The 25409-nt window shown below is 42.2% G+C and overlaps 1 protein-coding gene across 1 annotated transcript in view; it reads right to left on the reverse strand.

Moving 5' to 3' along the window:
• The window catches only part of Shprh (SNF2 histone linker PHD RING helicase), an 80288-nt gene that overhangs the window by 1853 nt on the left and 53026 nt on the right, over positions 1-25409 (reverse strand). Inside the window, exon 31 of the mRNA XM_048354244.1 lies at positions 18771-18779. The gene's annotated coding sequence lies outside the window, so the exon portion shown is untranslated. The remainder of the gene's footprint in view (positions 1-18770; positions 18780-25409) is intronic.

Consider the following 25409-nt stretch of genomic DNA (forward strand, 5'->3'; position numbering starts at 1 on the left):
TTTTTTTTGGCCAGTCCTGGGGCTTGGACTCAGGGCCTGAGCACTTCTTTTTGCGCAAGGCTAGCACTCTGCCACTTGAGCCACAGTGCCACTTCTGGCCATTTTCTGTATATGTGGTGCTGGGGAATCAAACCCAGGGCCTCATGTATATGAGGCAGGCACTCTTGCCACTAGGCCATATCCCCAGCCCCAAGATTTGTAGACTGTCTTTTCTCCTTACATGGACAGGAGCTAAAACTTGCTTCTAACCAATAGAATATGTGAAAGGCACTGGGTTATTACTGGCATGATTACAAGATTGTGACATTGTGTTGCTATCAGACTTCCTCCTTGCTGGCTTTTATGAAACAAGTTGTTACATTAGGGAGGTCCATGTGATCTGAAAATGACAGATTCGCCTAGACTACAAAGAGCCAACTAGAAATGCAGACTGTGAGCTCAACGTCCAAAGGAGTAAAATGCCCCCAATGGCCGCCCTGTACATGATGTGAAAGTTGATCCTTTCACCGTTGACCTTTCAGACAAGACCCCAGCCCTGATCATACCATCAGTTGCAGTCTCACAGAGAAACCTTAGAAGGTGAGGCCCTCCATCATGCTCTGATCCCCAGGAAATGTGACAGTGAATGTCTGGAGTTTTAAACTATTAGGATAATCCATTCTCATCAACATTTTCTCATCTGTACATAGGAAAGAAAAGTACTTTCAGTCTACCTTCCTACTTTTGCTATTTTGAGGATTAGTGAGTTAATAGCAAATAAAAAGCTAGAAAGTGCCCAGCGTGTGTTAGATATCTTTTTCTTAAGCAGATCCTAGAGAAGTCAGACATCTTAACAAGGAAGGATGGTAGACAGGAACAAAGAAGTGCAATCCAGGAGTGTGTAAAACCCATGTGATGCATTGTGTGGCACCATCCTGGGCACGTGGAAGTGCTTTCCCATCGACTCCTACTGGAGACCACCTGCCCTACACAGTCTGACGGAGCTACAAGGGCATCTTCAGAAGCTGGGCAGGCCTATCACCATAGGGCCAATGCTCTGCCTCATACTCAGTGGACTGAGAGATAAAGAAGAAGCAGGAGCACGAGATCTTCAGTAAGTTTATTCTCGAGCACCTTTGGCAAACTTTCGGGAAAACTCAGAACAATTGAGTGCAGATCCTCTGGGGGCAGTGAGTTCTTCCAGTAGATTTGCAGCCGAAACCTGTGTTAGGACTTACAGTTCAAATCTAGTGACCCCATTGGCAGAGCTATTCACTATTGTCTTTCTAGTTTATTCCAATATCCCCAACACCTACTATAAAACCATTGATAGTACATAAGTGTTGGTTAAATGGTATATGTGTTGCACCAAGAATTGTAAATTGTTGGGGCTGGGAATATGGCCTAGTGGCAAGAGTGCTTGGCTTGTATACATGAAGCCCTAGGTTCGATTCCTCAGCACCATGTATATAGAAAAGGCCAGAAGTGGCGCTGTGGCTCAAGTGGTAGAGTGCCAGCCTTGAGCAAAAAGAAGCCAGGGACAGTGTTCAGGCCCTGAGTTCAAGCCCTAGGACTGGCAAAAGAAGAAAAAAAAAAGAATTGTAAATTATTGTTATGTCATAACTTGAGATGATAACATACTTTTAAACAGACTTTTTTCTTGCTTGTTCTTATACTAAAGGGAAAAAAGTTACATAGTGACACTGGTTTAGAAGCTCATCTTCCCACAGCTACCTTGGCACACTTCAAGGTAAACCTCAAGGTCAGTGAACTGTTTTCTATCTATGGAAATAGCAAAGGTGACACATTAACTTGTCCTTCGAAAACAGACTATTTCCTTAATTAATTAATCAACTAGCATTTTGTCTGTTACTCTTGATTTCTACAAATAATTCAAAATATAGTCAACATATGGAAGGGTGGACTGGAGAGAAAAAAATGTGTAAGTCGTCAATAATTTTAGGCGATACTACTGACCACTGAAGATAGGGTAAGTCATTGTAATGAAACAGACTCTTATCACAGAAGTCTTGACAATAAAATATAGACTCTGGAAGACTTTTCCCATCAAAAGAATAATTGGATGTCTTCTAATGGTAAGAAGGGTAAGACCTAGAAAGAAATCATGAGCCTTTCTGATTTGGTCCTTCAAAATGTAGAAGGTACAGAATGAACATGATCTTCATTTAGATCAGCTTAAAAAATGAATCTGGCACCTGGAAAATACCCTCTGATTCCTGTGGGATTGATGTTCCCTTGAGAAAAAGCCCTATGGCTGATAGTTTGCCCTCTTTCCCTCAAAGTCAAGTGGTCCAACATCTCCCAGAGACAAGGTGAACTCCATTATCACGTTGTTTCCTGCTAGTTATGATGTCCTCTTGATTCGCCTATTTGAACAGTGTTGTAAATGACTGTATTTCATTTAGAAGAACTATGGACATTTGTTGGAAGAGGATCTGAAGCATGGGAATGGAACATTCCAGCATGACAGGGAGTGAAACTTGCAAGTGTTCCACCAACAGTTCTGAGTCTGGATCTGCCTTTTCTTTCTGAGAGAATTACACATTAAGATATGATGTGATCAACTCTTCACACGCAATCCTAGGATCATCCTAAATTTGCTTTGACATTGTATAGAAGTTTCACTGAGTCACTGGCCCAAAGGGAAAACTGAAGTAATTGCCCTTAGCATCCTTTCTCCGAAGTCCCCAGCATTTTATGCACCCTGCAGCACTGTGACTGTTCTTATCACCCACCATTTGCAAATAGGAAGAGCTATAAAATCCATTTCTGTGTCAGACTCAGAGTCTAAGACCTCTTAGGCTCACAGAATGTGATTTATCTAACAAGATACTGAAAGCAAGCACACTCAAACAAATTAGATTAAGTCTAAATTGACTTGCAGCTTGCCTATGAGATGTTTAATTTCCAACCCCAAATGGAAAGTTCTAAAGCAAGCCTATGTGAGTTACTCAGGAAAGCTAGACCACACAACCTAAAGGCCCCGTCATCTTTGGGTGCTTTCATCTGTCTCCAAGTCTCTCTCAGAGTGGAGTGAGCTGGCCACACCCGTGTCTGCCCACCCACTTGTCAGTGTGTCCTATGCAGAGAAATAGTATCAACAACATATGTTTATATTTCATCCTGTCCTATGGGGAGTGGGGGAGGGGGCTGTCATACAATCGTTTCCTTGGAAAAATCAAAGGAAAGGATGCCCACACACTAGCGTAACTCCAGCTTCTCACAGTTGGTTACATACTTTCAATGTTTACAGCAGAACATAGCGTGTGCAAAACAGAGGAAAGAAGACTTCTAGAAGAAACAGAAGGCAGATAGTACTTTGCAGATCTGGCCTGAATGCAAAATACATCAAATGATTTCAGGCTATCTTTGTAACCAATGGCTGTATCTGAATTAATGATTGTGGAAGCTAATGGTTTAGAGACCCCTGACATGGCATAATGTGAACAGTAACATCAGAGCTGTTCTAGGATGTCTGAAAGGTTTCAGATCTTCTGGGATAGTGGGAGAGGGTAATAACGGAACTGGCTGAGGAGAGATCTGGTTGGGAATCTTCTTCACTGTCTTGGGTGCCCCTTTTATGACTTATTCCAGGCATAAGCAAGTGTGGAATACTGTCCATAATGTCTAGCCTCTCCCAGCTGTATTTCAGTAAGAGCAGAAAGGCTTTGACTGGAAACGTGTTTGTAGTCTGGACATTTTTTTCTATGTTCACTTGTGAAAGATCACAAGTGATAGCATTCTTTTATTTTGCTATTTTCACAGTCATGCAAGTTTTTCCCCCAGAAGTCATGTGAATCTGTTTTGATAAACACAATCACATTAAGCTAATTCTGCCTCTGACATTTCTATGATACATTTACAATACAATTATAAAAGGAACAGACAACTTTAGTTAAAGTGGACTCTGGTGTTGAAGAAGTTAACTGCTTTTATACCAAATTACTGATACTTCACTATCATATTCTGAGTTATTCAAGTTATTACAACTTAGCACTGAGCGTATTTGGAGTTTCTCATGAAGTGAGGAATTGTGAGAAGCCCAAAGGGTCACAGCACAGAAATGGAGGTAGGGCTCGGGTCTCCTGTGTTCAGATCTGAGTTCAGAACAACGAAACTCTAGCAAGTATATTGGACCTTATAGATCATTAACCCCATCATTTGATGAACATTGGCACCAAATGCCTCTCTAGGGCCATGGAATTAATTATTGGCAACAACAGAACAGGTGGGAGTCAGGCAAATGACTGGCATCCATACCACTATGTTGCCCTCCCATCAAAAATTGTGGCCCTTGACTACTCTTCTGAGTACTTGAGTGTTGCAAATATTTTCCATCTGAAATTGGGTAACTCATTTGTAAGCCCCTGCATGACCTATTTATGTATTGTTTCGAACACTTAAAGTGGAACCTAATAAACAAGCTAATTAGTAAAATTCTCTACTCTCTGACTGGTAATACAATCATTTAAAACTGGAAAGGGAGAGAAGAGGAAACTAAATGGACAACCTTAGTCAAAGGAGATTTTGGTGTTGAGGAGGGTTAAGAACTAGGGCTGGAACCCATCTTAAGGTATCTGGGATTTTTTGGCCAAGACAGAGTTCAATGAAATGGGAAAGACACCAGCAATGATGGGTGGGAATAAGTAGATCTGAGACACAACAAACAACAAGACACTCTTCACATGTTTCTAGTACTCAGATTGGAGGATTAGAAAGGTTATTTCTAATATTACATTGAAAGGAACCTCTAAATCTCATCTTTATTCTTAGATTGTTTTGCTAGATTTGTGACAGGAAGCAAAGGCTTTACGGGTCCCATCTTATATACAAATCTATGTATAAATAATAAACTATGCTATAATAACTATGCTAATAAGGTTCTATTATAAACCACATGAAAGTGAAACATTATTAACACCAGACAAGATTTTTGAGATCCTATTTGGAAATAACACTTTAAAAAAAATCCATGTTGGGATGTAGCTCAGTGGCAAAGTGCAATATCCTGGGATCAATCCCCAGTACCAGAAAAGAAAAGACACCAACAACAGCAAACACAGATTTTTTAAAAGCCCAAACAAACAAAAAATCCCCACACACTGGTGGCTCACGCCTGTAATCCTAGCTACCCAGGAGGCTGAGATCTGAGGATCATTGTTCAAAGCTAGCCAGGACAGGAAAGTCTGTGAGACTCTTTTCTTCAATTCACCACCCAAAAGCTAGAAGTGGAGTTGTGGCTCAAATGGTAGTGCTACTAGCCTTGAGCACAAAATATCAGGGAAAGCACCCAGGCCCTAAGTTCAAGCCCCATGACTGGCACACACACACACACACACACACACACACACACACACACACACACTCATGCACAAGAATGTCTAGTCACAAGGAACAGCAAGCAGGGCTAAACTTTCTGTCCTGTAGACTCAGTCTGTTTTGACCTCTCCCAGCCTGTTTGCTTCTGGCTGTGTGACCCATGTTCTTGTCCCAGCTCCTTTTGGCTTGGTGCTGCTGGCTGTCTTCCATCGTGGTCTGAGCCAGGCTGGCGCTGATCCCCTGTGACAGTCATGACCCTAAGCTTCCCAGCCCTGGCTTTCTTGGGAATGAAGAACAGAGGCATGCTAGAAGGATGAAGACCATATATACCTAGAAGATGGTTATTTTAACTGATAAAAGTGACCATAGAATCAAATCTTAAAGCATGCAATTATTACATGATCCAGAATGACATCTTGTAGAGCTTTTATCTTCCCTTTCAAATGGATTTGTGTTTTGAAAAGTACAGAACAAGATGGCATAAAATAAAATTTACACAACAGATATCCTTAACAGAAGAGGAAAGAAATGACAGAAATATACAGGGGTCTATTGTTTGTACCAATGTTTAGGCCACTTAAATTTTTTCAGTTAGTATTCAATTTATTTTGTTGTTGTTCTTGTTTTGGTGAATTCAAATCAACAATGGTTCAGGAGCTCAGCCCAGAACCAGCCTAGTGGTTGAGCATGAAGTGCTGCCCCTCCTGAGGAATTTCCCACCACCATAGCAGTAGATGTGCCCCAAATCTGGAATTGAATAAACAACTCTACTGTGAGTTTTCATATTTGCATTGGTTCCTCTGATCAAGTGTGTTTTCTGCATTCTTTTTTTGTCACTTTTTCATAGGATGAAGAAGGTCTGGCTTTACAGATCACCACATATTCAAAAATTTGTTTTGTACCGGTCCTGGGGCTTGAACTCAGGGCTTGGGTGCTGTTCCTGAGGGGTTTTTTGTTTGTTTGTTTTTGCTCAAGGCTAGCACTTTACCACTTGAGCCACAGCTCCATTTCTGGCTTTTTTTCCCCAGGTTAATTGGAGATAAGAGTCTCATAGACTTTCCTGCCTGGGCTAGCCTCGAACTTTCATCATACTCAGACAGGCCCAAGCCACTGGTGCCTGGTTTTACTTGGCTTCTTGCTCAGGTTGGTACTCTCCCACTTGAGTCATACCTCCACCTTCAGCTGGCTTTGAACTATGATTCTCAGACCTCAGCCTCCAGGTGAGCTAGGCTTACTGGCATGAGCCACCTGTGGTTCTCTTAAAAAGAAAAAAGTTTTGTTAGAGAGAACCTCAAACACATTAAGGGGAGATTAGCATGTCAGACTCTTCAATACAGTCCCTCAGCCTCACTGGCTATCTTGCTTCATCCGAACAACCAGCATTATCTAGAAACCAATTCTAGGTGTATAGCACTTACCTATGTTACTCTAGAAAGTATAGACTATTTCTATAAATATATTCATAATATTAACTACGATTATTTGAACAACTTGCTGTCAAATATCAGGTCAACATTCCTATACTCCCACTTGTCATATAAAAATTTTCAAAGTTGTTTTGAAATCAGAAATAAAATTACCCATGTCATAACAGATTGCTGTGAGCCCTAAATTTGTCTTTTGGAAATTAAACTACAGTTAGCTTAAAACTCAACTCCACACCCCCCCCCCCCCCCCCCCCGTTTAGAGTTCTGGTTTTCAACTAGCATGGTAGTCGTGAACTTACTTCCCAAACCAAGATATAGAATAGGTCACCCCAGAAATTTTCCTTGTGGTCTTTTATTATAAGTTTGTCTTTGTAATGAGGTCATACCAACAGAACTGCACTGCATAGCAAAGCCCTCATTCACTTAGCATATGCATTTGGACAGTATTTCACTTAACTCCTAGAAGAAATAGGATGGTTTCAGGAACACTTTTGGGTGTTCTGCTTTTCACAAATGACCCATCCCAGCAGTAGCTATGTAATTGTGTCTTTAGTTGGCCACATAGACATATTGCTAGTTACTTGCCAATAAGGGCATTCTTGCCTCCTTTGTCACTCAAGTGTCTATTAAAAGCTCAACTAAGGACAACAATGGCCAATGGTAATTTCAGAAAAAGCGTGTACATTATTCATCCCCTTATATCTTGTTCATACAATGTTTGGTGATATTCCTCAGGATGTGTTCACTGGGTTAAACAAGGAAGCTAAAATATACTTTCAACATCTCTTGCTTTGGGGGCTGAACAGGACTGTTGCTCCTGAACTGTGTTTGGTATGATACCAGGGCTTGTCCAGTCATCGCTCGCTGTAGCGCCCTATGGGATTTGTGTCACTATATTCCACATTCTTTATGAAGAAGTACTGCAGTGTTTCCCTTCTCGGGCTAGTCAAGAAAGAATGTGCTCATCTTAAGTAATTGATACTTTTTTTTTTAAATCATGAATTTGATTTTAATTACCAATTAGATTTCAATTTTCTCATTGACAGTCATGGTAAAACCCATAGTTCAAATGATTTAATTTTTCATTTAACTAATTACTACACTTAGTTTTTGGAGGATGAAGGCTCTTGTTATATAGCCCAGGCTGCTCTCAAACTAGATCATCTAGCTTCAACTTCCTAAGGGATGGGATTATAGGCATACACCAGCATACTCAGATCTACGTCTAGTTTTGTTCCCCTCTCCATTTTTCATTCTTAGGCCATCTGTACTTTTTGATTTATTGGAATACTTTACTAGCAGCTTATCATTATATTTATGAATCCCTTTAATGCTCTTAAATCTCTCATGAAAAGATGTTAAGAATTTTTAATCCATCAATGAAATAAATATTAAGTCTATAGTGTAGCACAGACAGTTTCTACTTTTTAAGAGAGACTGAGGCAAGACAATAATGTGGAATATATTTACCATTCTTTCTGAAGGAAACTACTCTTTTTGGAACCTTTCTTTTGCTCATTAAAATTCGGCCTCCAAGAAGGGGTAGAGTATTCCATGGCTGGGTAACCCAAGTGTTCTGATCACTGTGTCCAGAGGCATTCTTTGGTTTGTCGGTTGATTGGAGAGTTGTGTACAGCATGTGAGGAAATCTCATCTTATGATGGGATTGAGATGTGAAGCTTAAGATATCAGTGATCGTATATCTGCCACACAGAGAAATCCTAGCTCAGTATGAGAAAAAAACTGGCACAGAGCAAAGAAACAGCAACAGAAAGAGACAGACAGACAGACACAGAGAGACAGAGACAGAGAGACAAACAGAGAGAGAGAAAGAGAGAGAGAGAAAGAGAGAGAGAGCGAGAGAGAGAGAGAGAGAGAGAGAGAACCCAGGGATAGGGATTTCTCGTAGGCAATCTCAGACCTCAGAGGCTAATCTGTTGTTCTCGCTATAGAGACAGCCCAAATTCCATACTTAAAACTGCATTCACCTAGAACCCCTGCCTTTATTTTATGTTTGTCATGGTTCAAAGTCTTTCTCTCCACAGTCAACTTTGCAATTTCCTTGGGCTTCAGGAAGGACAGGACTGACTGATAGCATCCTTATCACAAGAGACTGAAGCTGCCCCTGAGGAAGCACAGAGCCTTGCAGAACAGACACTCCCAGAGGAGAACCATTACCTATAATGATCAGACTGCATCCTGGAGCCTGGGGAACAGATTGCTCCCGTCAAGGGATGATAGCACAAACACCGAGAAAACCGGAACTGAGATGATGACTGATCAAACCACTCTGGTAACTGGAAGTAGGCCTCGGCCTGTCTCGATTTAAACCCAGTTCTCACGTCTGTACCTGGAAGATGACTGAAGATGAATTGGAGTGCCATCTTCCCATGGTATCAGCCGCATACAAATCTCCTTTCTTTGCCCCATTCTTTCCTCCCACTTTCACTGTGTGTTGAAACTTGCCTGAAATCTTGTCTCGTTGAACACAGGGAGGGGAGGCAGATAGCTGCACTGGCTTCCTGCTAACACTGGTACTGTCAGTTCTTCCTTGTTGTTTTTTCCTAAATTAGCAACAATCAGTTGTACTAAGGAGTTTCATTCTGACATGTCCATATATACACACCGGTTCTCATGCCCTCTCACTCTCATTTCACCTCCCCCCTTCGTGGCTCCCCATTTTCACACATGACAAGTTTCTTGACTCTCTTTTTCACATATCAAGTATTTTGACCCTATTTGCCCTCCTTCCTTCCTCAATTCCTCTAGCGCCCACATACCAGTTGTTTCTTCTTCTTCTTCTTCTTCTTCTTCTTCTTCTTCTTCTTCTTCTTCTTCTTCTTCTTCTTCTTCTTCTTCTTCTTCTTCTTCTTCTTCTTCCTCTCCTCCTCTTCCTCTTCCTCCTCCTCCTCCTCCTCCTCCTCCTCCTCCTCCTCCTCCTCCTCCTCCTCCTCCTCCTCCTCCTCCTCCTCCTCCTCCTCCTCTTCTTCCTCTCCTCCTTCTCTTCTTCCTCTTCCTCCTCCTCCTCCTTCTTCTTTTTCTTCTTCTGGAACTCAAAACTTAGGCATGGTCACTGAGAATTTTGCTCAAGGCTAGTTCTCTATCATGTTGAGCCACAGCACCATATCCAGCTTTTTAGGGTTTATTGGAGATAAGAGTCTCAGGGGCTTTTCTGCCCCAGCTGGCTTTTAACTGTAATCCTCAGATTTTAGCCTCCTGAGTAGCTAGAATTACAGGCATGAGCCACCAGCTCCCAGATTTTTCTTTTCTTTTTGTTTTCCTTCCTTCCTTCTTTCTTTCCTTCCTTCCTTCCTTCCTCCCTTCCTTTCTCCCTCCCTTCTCCTTCCCTCCCTCCTTCCCTCCTTCCCTCCCTCCCTCCCTCCCTCCCTCCCTCCCTCCCTCCCTTCCTTCCTTCCTTCCTGTCAGGCAGAGCTAAGGACTGAACTCGGGGCCTTGCAGTTGCCAGGCAAGTGGTCTTCCACTGAGCTAAATCCTCCAACCCCTCCACCCCTAGTTATTTCTTAAGACCTGAGTATTTTCCTGTCATATTATTTAGATCTTAGTCCCTTATAGATTTTATAACATAACAAATTCTTTTCCTTTTTCATGTGGGCCTCTGTCAGTTTCCTGCAAGACCCTTTGCTGTGTTGCGCTGCCTTTAAGCCTTAGTGTGAAGAACCAGGAGCTTTCTAAGGAAAGCTTGGGCCTCAAATTCTCATCAATCCCACAGCTAATATTTGTCCAAAGATGGAATAGATCTGCCTCTCATTTTTACTTCAAATCAGCCTCAAAGACCTGATGTATAAACATTTAAACTTTCTCATTCAAAGTCCCAAATTGTACACATTTGTCAAGGAGCTCAAAACCAAAATATTTCCTCTCCCATTGTGTCAAAAGCTGGACCAAGATGATGGTTGCTGGAGGTAATAGGGACTTGGTAACTTGCATTTTCCACAAGGTGTCATCTCTAAATCTACAGAAAGTCTCATGGCCTGGGAGTGGAGAGAACACAGCCTCAGGGCAGGCAGCCCAAACACCTTCTTAGCTCTACAACGTGGTCAAGTGCCTCAGCCGTTCACAGCTCCTTCCTGGGTAACTTGTAGAACAGCAGCATCTGCCTCATGACATCATCCCAGCAAATTTGTGGAAAGTGCAAAGACCATGTCAGTACACACAAGGTGAATCACTGGTAACCCCCAAATCCAAAATCTGAAATGCTCTAAAATCAGAAACTAAGTGCTGGCAGAAGTGATAAGGTTTGTATTTTAGCTCAAGTGATGGGCCCCAGTCAAAATGCAGGTGCAGTAAAAGCACTGTCAAAGAATTCCCCTCAAGCTATTGCTGGGCAGTGTGTTCCATCCAGCTCACCCTTCAGTGACTCTACATCGGCAGCTCCTGCTCTCATATCTACTTAGACTTGTGCAAGGTGTCCTCTCTCTCTCAGGCTTCGCTGCATTCAGACCTCTCATGCCTCATTGGACTCAGTCCACTGAGTCTGATGCCTGTGATCTAAGACCAGGAAGCCATGAAGTAACATTCTTTAGTTCAAGACAAGACATCTTGTTCTGAGAGTAATGGGAGACCCAAAGAACGCTGGGACTATGGCAGGACACATGGTACATATTTTGTGGATTCACATCTCTCTTCCTTACTGGGATTATTACCTTCCTCCCTCTGAAGAAGGCTGGACTCTCCTTGGTGTGTCTGTTTTCAAAGCACCTATTTTCCTTGTTTTTCCTGTATCAGGCCATGTGTGAAGCTATAGCAAAACACCACAGGTGGGGGAATTTATAAGAATCAAGAAATGAATTTGTTCACTGTTCTAGAGGGTGGGAATTCCATGATCAAGGCATGACGGGATTGGATTCTGGTGAAGTTTGCTCTCAGGTTCCAAGACGGTACTTTGCTGGTGCATCCTCAGGAAGGACAATGGTACTGTTACACAGCAGAAGGGATGGAAGGGGATCACTAAAAGGGTGAATTCCTTGTGACCCCTTTAATAAAGGAGACAAGCTGAGTGAGGCAGACAGAGTCCTCAATCTTGTAAAGACCACACCTCTTAAGACCATTGCATTGAGAATAAGTTTCACCCTGAATTTTATCAGGCAAAATGGTGAAATCACAGCACTTCCTACCTCTCCAAGGAGAAGAGGAACTTGAGACTAGAGGCTCAGCATCTCTAGCCTGCCCCACAACCTGGCACTTAGTCTTTAAAATATGTTGATGGAATAGATAAGAATCATTATGGAGGATCTTTTCAGCATAGCAAGATGAGATAATCATTAAATAACTTTTATTTATTTCCTTGGCCTAAACTCTAAGATGCAAAACATTGGGAATAATTATTTGCCACCAGAAATAAAATAGAAATAGCTCATGACAGTGGTATTTTTTTGTTTTGATTCCCAGAAATTAGATCTTTTTTATTTTTTGCCAGTCCTGGGCCTTGGACTCAGGGCTTGAGCACTGTCCCTGGCTTCTTCCCGCTCAAGGCTAGAACTCTGCCACTTGAGCCACAGCGCCGCTTCTGGCCGTTTTCTGTATATGTGGTGCTGGGGAATCGAACCTAGGGCCTCATGTATCCGAGGCAGGCACTCTTGCCACTAGGCTATATCCCCAGCCCCCTTTTTTTTTTTTTTTTTTAACAAAGAACATTGAGTCTCAGGAGAAAGGTTTGTATTTAAAGGGAAATAAGGTGCACAAGAATTAAAAGTTTTCTCTTGCAAATGAAGTGACATACCTAGAAATGCCTCTGCTAGAAAAATAGAAGCTGGGGAAGTTTTCTGGGACAGTAGGTTTTAAGTTGCTACTTAAAATATTCTGTATCCTTGTCCGGTTATATGCCAGAGTAGGAGTTTCTATTTGGGGTTCAGATATTCTGGTCCCTAGAGAACCCAGACAAGTTGCTAGCTTGTCATCATCCTACCCCAGACTTCCCGCTGGGTTACCAACAGTGATGCCTGTGAGCAGTGGGAAACTATCAGACAAGGAAGGTGAGAGGGGTGAGAGGTGTTTTCATCTCCTTTCAAGTATGTGTTAAGAAAATGTTTACTATCTCCTCATTCCAGAAACTGTCCAGACGATTTTCTGAGGTAGATAAACATCCTCTTATTTGGATCAAGAGCAGGAAGTTTGTGTCCCTCTTCTCTTTTTTTCTTCCCCCCCCTCCCACCTTCTGTTATTTATGCTTCTGCAAGAGCGATCCAGGATAGGCCGTAGGTTAAGTTTGGTTGACTATTCTCATTGAAATATTCAGGAATGGTGGTGTTTGTTTACATTGGAACCTGCAACCAGAAGGGTAATGGCATCTGGGGTGTTTAGGCGCCATCTTTGCCAGGTCTTAAGAAAGCCCAAGGTGGGAGAGGAAACTGATGTCGCTGCGTCTTCTTCTCCATCTGTTCCTACCTGACCAGTTTCCTAAACTCTCTCTTTTATGTTTGATTGCCTAAGGTAATCATAGGCTTATAGTCAGACTTTCAGAAATATCTAATATACCCACTAATCTTCTATTGAAATACACTGTGTCACACTCATATTTATTGTAAGAGAATGTATAATTTATACTCATCTTTGTACCCCAAACTTTCCCTGGAGAAGAAACTTATCATCTGTTTGCCTAATATCACTGTAATATTTTGGACCATGTTACATATTACAATCACTATGAAAATCTCAATAGAGTTGTGAATATACAGACCTTTTTAAAAGGTTTTTCTTATCATTCATTATTCATTACTTCCCAACTGAAAAGCACCTAAAAAGAATTGGGAAAACATAAAACCACGGACTTTACCTGACCAAAAAATCAAGAATCCTGTTACCAACAGCTACTGATTTTTCACGGTCATAGGCATTATTTGATCTAACTGAAGAAAGATTCTTGGAAAATTAACAATAAATTGAATGATCCTGTCCAAGTTCAGGTATTAATCTTATGTCACTTAAATACCTCTTATGTCCCAATTTAGCTTAGCATATGTCTCATCCAGTGACTACTCCCTCATTTGGAGAGAGAGGACAGCTGTTTCGCCACGTTGCTCAACTGCTGTACACACTTTGCTCCTAACCTTGCCAAGTTTTGTGCAGTTTATGCTCCAGGGAAATTTTGGTTTGTCATTCTTATTTGGTTAACTTACCCATGAGGTTTGTCATTAATAACTTGAATTCTCCGGCTCTAATACCATTCAAAATAGAAACAAAAAACCCCAAGATCCTAATTCTGGCAAATGAGTCACTTTTTATTTCTACCCACAACCCCCTAAAGAACTGACCTACGATTTAAATCCTATAAGAGCGAGGGATGAGCTTCCTAATGGGTGATGCCGGAGGGTGTGGAAGCCTGTGGCTTAGGGCAGCCTGGGAGGTGCAGAGTGAAAGGACAACATCTGCCACCCGCATTCTTCCCAACCACCTGACACCATGGAAGCCCCAAGGGGCCAGTCTCATGGGCCTCATGCTTGCTAGGTTGGACTTCTACCACTTGAGCTCTACCTCCGGTCATGCGAGGGGGTTGTTTTTTGCTGTCTTTAGGTGGCTTTTTATTTTTCCTAGTTATTCTGCAGATGGAGTCTAGTAAACTTTCGTGTGCAAGGTGGCCTCAAAACAATCCAGCAGATCTCAGCCTCCTAATTCGCTAGAAGTGAGCCACTGTTGCCTGGCTCATCCTAGAACTTTCTACTGGACACAACTGAACGGATGTCCACAATTTAGCTTTGTACAAAGACCAAAGCACCCTCTCAAGGTAACCTAAGGAGAAAATACTCAGTTTCACCTGGCATATGAACATTTATGCTAAAAGGAAAAGTGTAAAGATTAGTGTCACACTTGAATACGACCAAATTCCTGCAGGCAGCAATATGACTGCACTCACCGTCTTAATCTCTTATGCTTGCTATTCTAGTTGTAAAATGAATATAGCATTTTCCTGTTCATCTATTATAAAGATTATATTAGCAAATCTATGTTAAGAAGTATAGTATTGCCTAGCATATACTACATATTTTGGCAATTGCCAGGCTAGATTTACCTCCCCTGGTGCGGGGATGCTAATCTTACTCCCTTATCAGTGCTCCCCTTTTCACCCTCTCCCCTGGGCGCCCCACCTGCAGGCGGCCAAGGTGGAGCGAAGGGACATGGGCTAGCCTAAGGTGCACGTGGCCGAAACGAGATCCCCTTTTCCTCCCTCCTTACGCACCAAGGAAGCCAGGCGCAGACAGATCTCGGAGACGCTTTGGAGAGCAATCCAATTTAATCGGGAGGGGCTCACAGTAATATAGTAATGATGACCAGGATTGAGCATGAGCTGGCGATAGGCTAGCGAGCTTGTCCATCCAAGAGCAGCTCCCAAGGACCTCCCTCATGGGCGGATGTCACTTCCCATAGTACCGCCCTCTGGACAAAGCCCGCGCATGAAAGGAGAGCATGTGTGCTCGCTGGCACAAGGTGGGGGATGGTCTTGAAGCTATCCCTTCTGGTTCTGGACCCAGAAGGAGATAGGTGTGGCTCACTTCCACACTGCCCCAGGGCTGGGGGAAGGGCGGCGTCTCGGGAGCGCTCTCCTTGCCCTTCCCCCCCCTTAAGGCCAAGATGAATCCCCAACAGGTACTAATTACAATTATTAGTAATTGGCTCACTTTTTTTTTTCTGTCCAATGGACACCATATGACATGAATCTGAAAGGAAATACTAGGCCGAGTTGGCTTTATGTGTCTAAATTACTCTCTCACACAGTAGGCACTCAATCTACAGATTATTGCCGTTGTTGTCATCCCTCAAGTGGTGGTGTTGCCAGAAAGCAATTAACAATATTCCCACACAGCTGGTGAAGCCATTTATGGAGTGCATTGTTTTTATACAGAGACGGGTGGCACTGGAATTTGTAAGTTACAATCACTTTATTCTTCAGTATACGTGGCACTGAACTGTGTGGTATTCTTTGATTTTATTTTTTCTTTGCAAACCTTTTAGGAGCCAGATTTCAGAAGGAAAATCAGCTGTTTACCAAAGTGTGAAGGACAAGCTTGTATCCACAGAGGTCATGCGGAGTCACCTGCCGGAGTGTGTCCCCCGAGCGAGGATGGAGCCTGCCTGAGCTCATGCACCTTTTTAGTCACAGTATAACACATGCTACATGTAAGAACAATGTGTGTTAGACGGCTTAGCTTATTATAAAAAAATACCATATGCTAGCATGATGAGAAATATCTTTCTCATTGTGACCATAGGGACAAACCTAGAGGTCATTATGCTAAAAGAAATAAACCAGATGGCCGGAGAAAATGACAATATGATTTTACTTGTACACAAAAATCTAAAATCACCTAACACATGGAAATGTGCAGGATGGTTGTTGTAAAGTGGGAAGAATAGGGTGTTGTGAGTGAAGGTGTACAGGATTTCAATTATGCAGCAGGTGTGAATTCTGAAATATACTGTATAACAGCAACCAAAAACAGTACAAGAAAGAAACTCTTGAAGATTATGGGTAAACTTATATGACATTGTGAGAATTAATATAACAAGTCTAAAAAAAAGTGTCCTTACCCAGGCACAGTGGCCCAAGCTGGTAATCTTAGCTACTTGAGATGCAGCAATCAGGGAACTGGATTGGAAGACAATCTAGCCATAAAACGTCTTGAGGCTCCAGCTCAAACAATGGCTGGGTGTCTAGCAAGTGAAAGTTCCCGAGTTCAATCCCAAGCATTGCAAAAAACAAATAAGCCAGCAAACTCTTAATGGAAAATATGACATCATTGAATTATAGCACCTTGCACATAACTTGGCAGTAACATTGAACAGTGTTGAACACTAACATTTTGTGTTTCAGGCTCCGCACTGTGTTCTGAGTTGTGTTCCTGTTTTTATCCTAGTATTCTGGAGGCTGAAACAGGGGGGTCATGAGTTTGAGATGAGTCTGGGCTACCCAGTGAGACTGTCTCAAGAGCCAAAACAAACATAAAGGCGAGTAAGTCTATTTTGAGCATATACAGTATCGTGTTCCTTTCTGAAGGAGTATTTTCATACAAATGAAGTTGGCAGTATCAGACTACTAAGAACTGCAGATTCATTCCACTTCTTTGTTTTTCTATCTAATTATTCATTTCTGTGTCCTAGGAAATCCTCTGTCACCTGCCATCAAGATGTAAAATTTACTTCTTTCTCCTGGACTTCAGGAGTGTTCACTTACATAGTAGATCCTTGGGTAATTTTGGTTGAACAACTGAGCAAATAAAAAAATAAACTGTGTATTAATAGTTAGACTAGACTTTGAACTTGATGGTGTCAGATTCACCCAACAATTATAAATGAGTCTTTTTCTTAGTTTTTGGATCTCTATCTAGAAAATTTTGCAAATAGATTATGACACCCCATTGCAAGTTTTGTAAGCAAAGTCTGAATGAAGCTCTATGGAATAAACACAGGTAAAGGAGACAAGGTAATATTTGTGCGGAGACATAAGAGAGTAAATGCTAACAATTTGAGATTCTTCTTTGTATGCATTTCTTTATGCAATCATTTTATTCTTTCACTTTGTTGACCTAGTAGATGGCCTCTTCTCCTTTTTACTGTGTGATTTCATTTTTACCAGCTGTAAGTTCTTTTGCTATATTGAGATAGAAATAATGAATAGAAAAATCCAGTTCCTTTTTTTCTGTCAGTCCTGGGACTTGAACTCAGGGCCTGGGTTCTGTCCCTGAGCCTCTCTCTCTGTGCTCAGGCTACAGCTCTACCACTTGGGCTACAGCCCCATTTCTGGCTTATTTCAGTTTAGGTGGTACTGAGGAATTGAACTCAGGGCTTCATGCATGGTAAGGCAAGCACTCTACCACTGAGCCATATTCTCAGCCCAAAATGCAGTTCCTTTAGCGCTAGCTAAAGAGCTGTGGTGTCAGCGGTCCCCTTCTCTTACTGTCGCAGAATGCCTGAATGCTAACAGCTCAGCAACCAGCTGTTTACGGCTGCTCTTCCGCGGCTGGAGCTGGAACTTCACTCTGGGCTGAGGCTGCACTTCTCCTTTAGTCTCAGCTCTCCACAGTTTTTGTGTTCTGTGGTTCTTACCTTCTGTAGATCTTTGCCTTCAGCAGTCCCAGATTTCTACTCTTTTTTTTTTTTTCTCAGTTGTGGGGCTTGGACTCAGGGCCCAGTTGCTGTCCCTGAGCTCTTTTGCTCAAGGCTAGCACTCTACCACATTTCTGTTTCTGGCTTTTTCTGTCACCTTCTAGTGGCTGGGCATGCTCATGACTAGCAGACCTTGGTATACTGTCTGCTCTTCATGAAGCCAGCTCATCTACCCTTCTGGTGACAAAAGATGACAAGGCTTTATTGGGCTTATCTTGCAGCACAGAGAGTACGATGCATAGGAGGGAGCTCAGACTTGATGGGAGGAGAAGAGAGAGGGCTGTTTATGTCACCAGTCAACATGGGTGTAGCCTCCTGTACGCTGACCCAACATGTCTCTTAGCCATGCCATTTTGCACAGGTATTTTTTTTTTGGCCAGTCCTAGGCCGTGAACTCAGGGCCTGAGCACCGTCCCTGGCTTTTTTGCTCAAGGCTAGCACTCTGCCACTTGAGCCACAGCACCACTTCTGGCCATTTTCTGTTTATGTGGTGCTAAGGAATCGAACCCAGGGCCTCATGTATATGAGGCAAGCACTCTTGCCACTAGGCCATATTCCCAGCCTCTGCACAGGTATTCTTGACATGCCTGTTCCAGTTGTCATGGGCTGGGGGAGGCGGCACCTTGCTGACCTGAGGATATCTGCAATGTGGGTGGTGACATCTGGAGCAGCTGTGGTCAGGGTCACCTGAGGTCACTGGAAGTCACCGCGGCAGAGGTGACGTCTCCATGCTTCCTCTCCCAGGGCGTCTGCAGGAGTCATGGCTGAAGCAGTCTTCTCTAATGGATGCTCTTAAGGTGATGGCTTCTGGGACATGAAGTCCCAGGTTTCACGCCTGCCATGACAACTGTGGCACTTTCTGCAGCTGAATGGAAATCTCCCTGAGCAGCAGGGAGGCCTTTAAAGCAGTGTGATGGCCAGGATGATCACATCCTTCCTGGTGGCATCCCTGTGGCTTCTAGGAGAGCAGAGGGCCACTTCCTGTGATGGAACTTCGAGAATGGAAGCAATGATGCTCACAGCTCCTCCAAACTTGAGGCTGCAGTAGACAGTAATAGCTGGCCCAGTCCACCCTCTTCCCTTCAATCTGGAATAGTGGCAAATGTACATCCGGGCAATCACTGCTGCAGCTGGGCCTAGGGGAAGGCCTGGCCGCTGTCAATCAACCAGCCAAACTGCTAAGTCCTGACAGCTTCACTTGTGTATAGGAAAGACAGTAAGGAGCATGAACAAATATGTAACGAGATCAACATTCTTTCTCCGTAAACTTTAGTTAATATTTAACCTTTAGGTAGATACTTTGGAAGGCAAAAGTGAACAGGATTCAACTAAAAAAATCCTGGGGTTGGGAATATGGCCTAGTGGTAGAGTGCTTGCCTCGCATACATGAAGCCCTGGGTTCGATTCCTCAGCACCACATATATAGAAAAAGCCAGAAGTAGTGCTGTGGCTCAAGTGGCAGAGTGCTAGCCTTGAGCAAAAAGAAGCCAGGGACAGTGCTCAGGCCCTGAGTCCATGCCCCAGGACTGGCAAAAAAGAAAAGACAAATCCTGTAGTTTTCCTGTGTTTTAGCTCATCTACAGATTCTTTCCCTCTTTTCACGTGATTTATGCCTTCATTTAGGAGTCTAAGCATTTGTTTACATTGTTCATGTCCATTATAAAAAATTCCATTACTCTTTTCTTCATTGTTGTATTTATTTTATTGGTAGTGCAAGGTTCAAACTCAGAGTCTCCCCTTTACTAGGCAAGTGCCCTACCATTTGAGCCACATTCTCAGACCCTGCTATTCTTACTTGTGCCAAACACCTTTAAAACTAAAAAAGGTTCTGAAAATGAAGTGGAAGATGTTTTTTAAAAAATGAAAATAACAATAGCAAAGCAAAATAAATGATCAAGGTGTTTTTTTTAAAAGATGGTAATTAATATGGCATGAAGCTGGGAGTGGTTTTATTTTAAAGTCACTTAGCTTATGAATAAGATACAGCTCATGAGCAAACTAATAAAAGGTTTGGAGAATAATAGCAAGTTAAAAAAAGAAAGGAAAAAAAAAGAAAGAAAGAAGGACATTGCAGTCTTTCCAAGTGAAAAGCCCTCAGGGACCAACACTTGATGATGTCCTAGATTTCCGGGCCATCCTACCTGAATGATGATTTGTTTCTTTGAGCTGTCACATTTTTAGGTCATTGTGATAGCTAGATTTGTTAATGTCTCTTTTTAATGCCCTTTGTTCAGCCTAATAAACCCAAACTATTAAATAAGATTTAAAGCCCGCGTATATTGGAACTGTGGTACCTTTCTCTTTATGTCTAGTACAGAATACATACATTGTATACATACATTGTATACATACATTGTCACATTTTTGTAAACTGCTGTATTCTATTTTCTTCCCAATGATTGTGACCATCTCAGGTCCCTGGTTTAGGTGCTGATTTGAGTTCGTAATTGGCACTGCTGCAGACTGAATTGTGTGGCCTCAAAACTTGTAGATTACAGCTTGAACCCAAATGTGCTGGTATCTGGAGATGGGGGGGGCAGTAGGTAAGATAACTAGTTTTGGAGGAGATCATGAAGGTGGAGTCATCAAGATGGCACTCGAGCTCTTCTGAGAGATCTTGAAGGACTGTTCCCACACAGTGAGAAGGCGTCAGTCTACAAGTCAGGCAAAGATCTCTCACCGGAACTCAACCATGTTGAGTCCAGACATCTAACCTCTAGAGTACAAGAAAATAGCTCCCTATTGCTGAAGCGCCCCACAGTCTAAGGCATTTTGTTGTGGCAGCCTGAGCTCGGGCAGGTGCCTTTGAGCCCACTGATGTGATTCCTGTAGTGATTTAGAAGTAGGTTGTCACCTTTTTTTCTGATTCAAGCTGTCATTCCAACTGCAGGGAGAAGCCAGGTGCCTTGGAGCAAGATCTGGGGCTGGCTTCATTTTGGAGTTAGGTTCAGCTCCCTCTTGGTGTCTTGTTTCAAGGAGCATTTCAAGATAAAGCAGGACTCTAATAGCAGTTCACTTTTTATATTTTCATTTTTAAATCTTTGTAACTCTCTTTGACTCAACTTGATAAAGGAGGACCTATCTCAGAAGCTAGGATATTGAACATGGCAGAGTAGTATACACACTTGTAATTTGGTGGTAGTCTTCAGGTTTACACCCAAGCCTTCTATGGCAATCTACGCATTGTCTAGATAGCCTTTCTCAGATTATGCAGTTCCTTGCCAGGCACCTGGTGGCCCAGGACAAATTCTGTCCTGTTTGCTATAAACTCCCTACCTCTTTTCCTAGGTGGAGAACCATTATACCTCTATACGCCATTAATTTTAACATTCATATATATCCTATCATATATCCTATTCATATATATCCTATCAATTCGTGCTTCTTTTCTGAAATTGTCATGTTGTCTCTCTGGTTCCCTCATGGAAATGAGTTAAACAAACTCTTCACTGTGTGTTCAGTTTTATTTCTGTATGTAAGTCTGCTTTTACTTCTTTTTCCTGAAAATTGTCTTTTAGCACTCAACTTCCTTCCTTAGGAATGGGACTAATGACCCTCTCACCTCTTCCCTTCCTGGATTTTTAGTATTTCATGTGATATAATTGTTTTAAAGGATGTACATACATTGTATTAATTTTTCTATTTCTAATACAAGTGTTTTTTTTTAAATTTTAAAATAGTCTCATTAGGGCTGTTATTACTACCATCACATATAAGCAGTACAGGAACCAGCAACCTCTGGATCCTTTTGAGAGTGGCCAGAGGGTTCATCTTAGGTAGCCTCTGAAGAGGCAAAGGTGCAGATGTCACCGGCTGGGAGAATGGGAACATGGTTTACAGTTCCAGTGAGGAGGCCCCTGTGGAAGAGAGAGGTTAAAGGAAACTCCACATGATGCCTCTTTCTCCCTGGGCTCTGAGCCTCTAGAGATTCAGAGGTTAAGGTGCTTTCTCCACACAAACCTTAGCTTGTCTCACATACAATTACCTGTCCCTTGTCCCGTTACTTGTGCCAAGGTGGCAGCGTAGACAGGCCGGTTGGAGAGTACAATCCATGCTATGAGAAATATTACAGAAAATAGAAAGGCTTGTCATGTGTGAATCCAGATGGCCTGAATCTTTTATATTTAAAAGATTTACTTCAGTTTCAAACTATAAAGCTTAAACTTCCCTCCTCCTTTTCTTTTCCATTGGGGATAGAACCCAAGGCCTCAAACATGGGAGACAAGTGATCTGCCATTGAGTTATATCCCTCCTTTCCCACCTACTCTGCCCAAATCTGTATTTTAAAATGGAAGTTAGAGCTCAAAATTGATGTCACTATATATACAAACCTTCCAAGAAGGCTTTACACAGTCTTTGCAGCTCAGCAGACCTTTTCGACCCTTCAGCTTTCCCCACTGTCAAACTGAACAGACAAACTAAACAGAAAAGAGTACTACCAGTAGTAAGAAGTATCCATCCATCACAGCACAGCGATGAAAAACAGGACCAGAGTTAGGAACTCTGTGATAGTCAGCTTTCCATTACTGTGAGAAATGCCTGAGATGAATAGTCATGTGAGAAGAGGTTTGTTTTGGCCCCCAGTTTTGGAGATCTCAGTGCACAGCTGGTTGGTCCCACTGTTCCTCGGCCTGTAATGAGGCGGCATGCTCGGAGCAGCAGGGCAGGGCAGAGCAAACTGTTTATGTCACATCTGCCAGGCAGCAAAAACAGAGAGGAAGGGCATTGGACTTCTCCAGTTACCCTAAACCAAAGCTTCCAGTGATCTAAGACCTCCCGACTCAGCCCCAATTCTTAAAGATCCCACTGTCTTCCAACACAACCAAAGCCAGAATCAGGCCTCTCACATATGCATTGGATCAAACTCCAGGGCCAAGTTACTGCCAGTCTATTATCATGGAACCTGTAATGTTATCTTCTATGGAAGGTCTTTATAAAAGGGACTAAGTGAAGGATCTTTTTTTTTTTTTTTTCCCAGTTGTGGGGCTTGAACCCTGGGCTTGGATGCTGTCCTTGACATCCTTTTGCTCAAAGCTAGCACTCCACCACTTGAGCCACAGCTCCACTTCTGGATTTTTCTGTGATTAAGTGAAGAGACTCATGTACTTTCCTGCCCAGGCTTTGAACCCTGAGATACTGGGAACAGGGGGAGTTGGAACTTCACATATACATTGATGGGTGCAGGAAGGACATACGCTAGTCCATGACAGCCACGGAGACAAATCAAAACTTGTGTTCAAATATAAATCTGTACATAAAAGTGTTTATAACATTAATCAGGATGGCAGGCTGGACCTCACAGGCATGAGTTGAAGCTGATATCATAGGTAGCATTTCTTCCTAAAATCCTTCAACTAAAAGCCAACCCCCCTCAGGTAATCTAGGATTCGCTTTCTTATGTAAATAGGCTGATTATGGACTTTAATGACATGTGAAATGATTTTACAAAGCTGGAACCATAGCCGGGTCAATTAACACACAAAATGGACCATCACAAGCCAGCTGCCTAGGTACTCAGGAGGCTGAAATTGAAGACCATGGTTCGAAGCCAGCCTGGGCAAGAAAGTCTGTGAGACTTTTATCTCTATTAAACTATTCAGAAAAAAGTCAGAAGTGGAGCTGTGGCCCCAGTCGTGGAGCTCTAGCCGTGAGCACAAACAGGCTCAGAGACAGTGCTCAGGCAGCGTTCAGGGCCAGCAAGAACACCCCCCCCCAAAAAAAAGAAACAAAACACCAAAAAAACAACGAAACCCAACTGACTACCACAGTGACAATTTAACCTTCGTAACACAGAACACCAGTATTTATTTGACATAATCTCAAGACAGGCTTTGATTTCAAAAGCTGTTCTATGCAAACTCAACCTCTCTCCTCCCCCCGCCCCCCCAGACTTAACCCACCACACTTACAGATACGTGGGTAGATTCCTTTCTACATTAGGCCCAACTACCTATTGTTATTTTCACCATGCTCACTGTTATATACAGAACCTTTATAGTAAGGGTTTGTTGTTACTAATAATAAGAAAAGGATCAATTATTTCTCTTTTAGGGACTGAATTCAGGGCATTCATTGTTTATGTTAGCTACATCCAAACTACACCAGAGTTGCTCCTATAATCCTCAAAGGGACTAGTTTCTAAAACACATGGCTCAGTATGCTAAGATGATACACCAAGAGTTGAAGTTGCAATCAACATAGCTTAAGATGATTATGTAATATGTATATTACAAGTCCTACAAATGAATTTTTTTTAAAGGTTTACAAACGTTTATTTCACACTACAGCTCGTCAGCCATCCACTTGTTCAGATGGCAGGTCCGCCCAGCAAGCTAATTATCCCGGGTGGGGTTGGGGGGAGGGAGGGAAGAGATAGGTTAATGACACCTTCGTAGCTAAAAATAAATTAATAAAAATTCCAGACTGGAAAACCTCCAAACCAAAACAAGAAAAAGAACCGCAAGCATCTCCCCGCCCTCGCCCCTCCGAAAGAAGAGTCAAGGCAAGTACCTGTGAGGGTCGAGCTGAACCGTTATGGAACCTAAGGGCTGAATCACAGCAGCTACAAATGAATCTTCTAGTAAACTTGTATGAGGTGCTCTAAAAGCTGCTTTGTAAATTAACTAAAAGTGGGGAAAAAAGCTTGACATACTTCTTTCTCCATTTTGTCTCCTCTCTGCAGTCAGGACTGTTAAATGACGGCTAGCCCCATCCCTTCCCCCATTCATTGTCTACCAAACCTAAAGTTCATATCTGCACCATGGTGAGTGAAGATGTCCTGAAATGCTGTCTTCTCATTACCATGTCTCTGTGGGATGTAGAGGGATGAGTGGCTGGACCTGTTATACAGACTCCTGGACTTTGGGCCTGAAGTCTGGTTTCAAATCCTTCTGGAGATATTTAACAGAGAAACACAGTTAAGCTCTAAGGATTAGGGATATTTGAGAGTTGGGATTATCTTTCTTTTTCTTAATGGTTCATTTGTATGATGTCCATTTAATAACTTAGAAGTAGAGTGGTATTCCAGAGAAGATAAAACAATGGAGGAAAATTTAAAAATCCTATTGCCACGTTATGGGGATGTACACTGGTTTTGAACAGTTGGAAAAACTGTTAAAACAAATGTCTGGATAACAAATAGATAACAAGTATATATAAAATATAACAATATCTGAATAACAACTATATATAAAATATAGACTTCTAACAGGGATAGTGATACCATTTGAGAAGCAAAAAACGAGGAAAACAATCCACATGGTCTATGCCTTAGAAATTAAACACTTGCACAAGTTCAACTTTCACTAAAATATTTATTTTATTTCTATCTTACAGAATAAATAAGAATAATTATAAGAGTAAGTACAATAAGTATCAGGTAAGTATATAGATAATTACAGGTATCTACATAGAGATTTTTTTCTTTTTACAAAATTGAAGTATATCAAATTTGTTTTCCTGAAAGCATAGCACAAAAACGAATACTAGAAAATAAAAAGAAACACTGAGGCCATGTCAATACGAAATTGCGGGCCTTTTGAGTGT

Source organism: Perognathus longimembris, chromosome 9 (assembly GCF_023159225.1).
Source record: "Perognathus longimembris pacificus isolate PPM17 chromosome 9, ASM2315922v1, whole genome shotgun sequence".
NCBI lineage: Eukaryota > Metazoa > Chordata > Mammalia > Rodentia > Heteromyidae > Perognathus > Perognathus longimembris.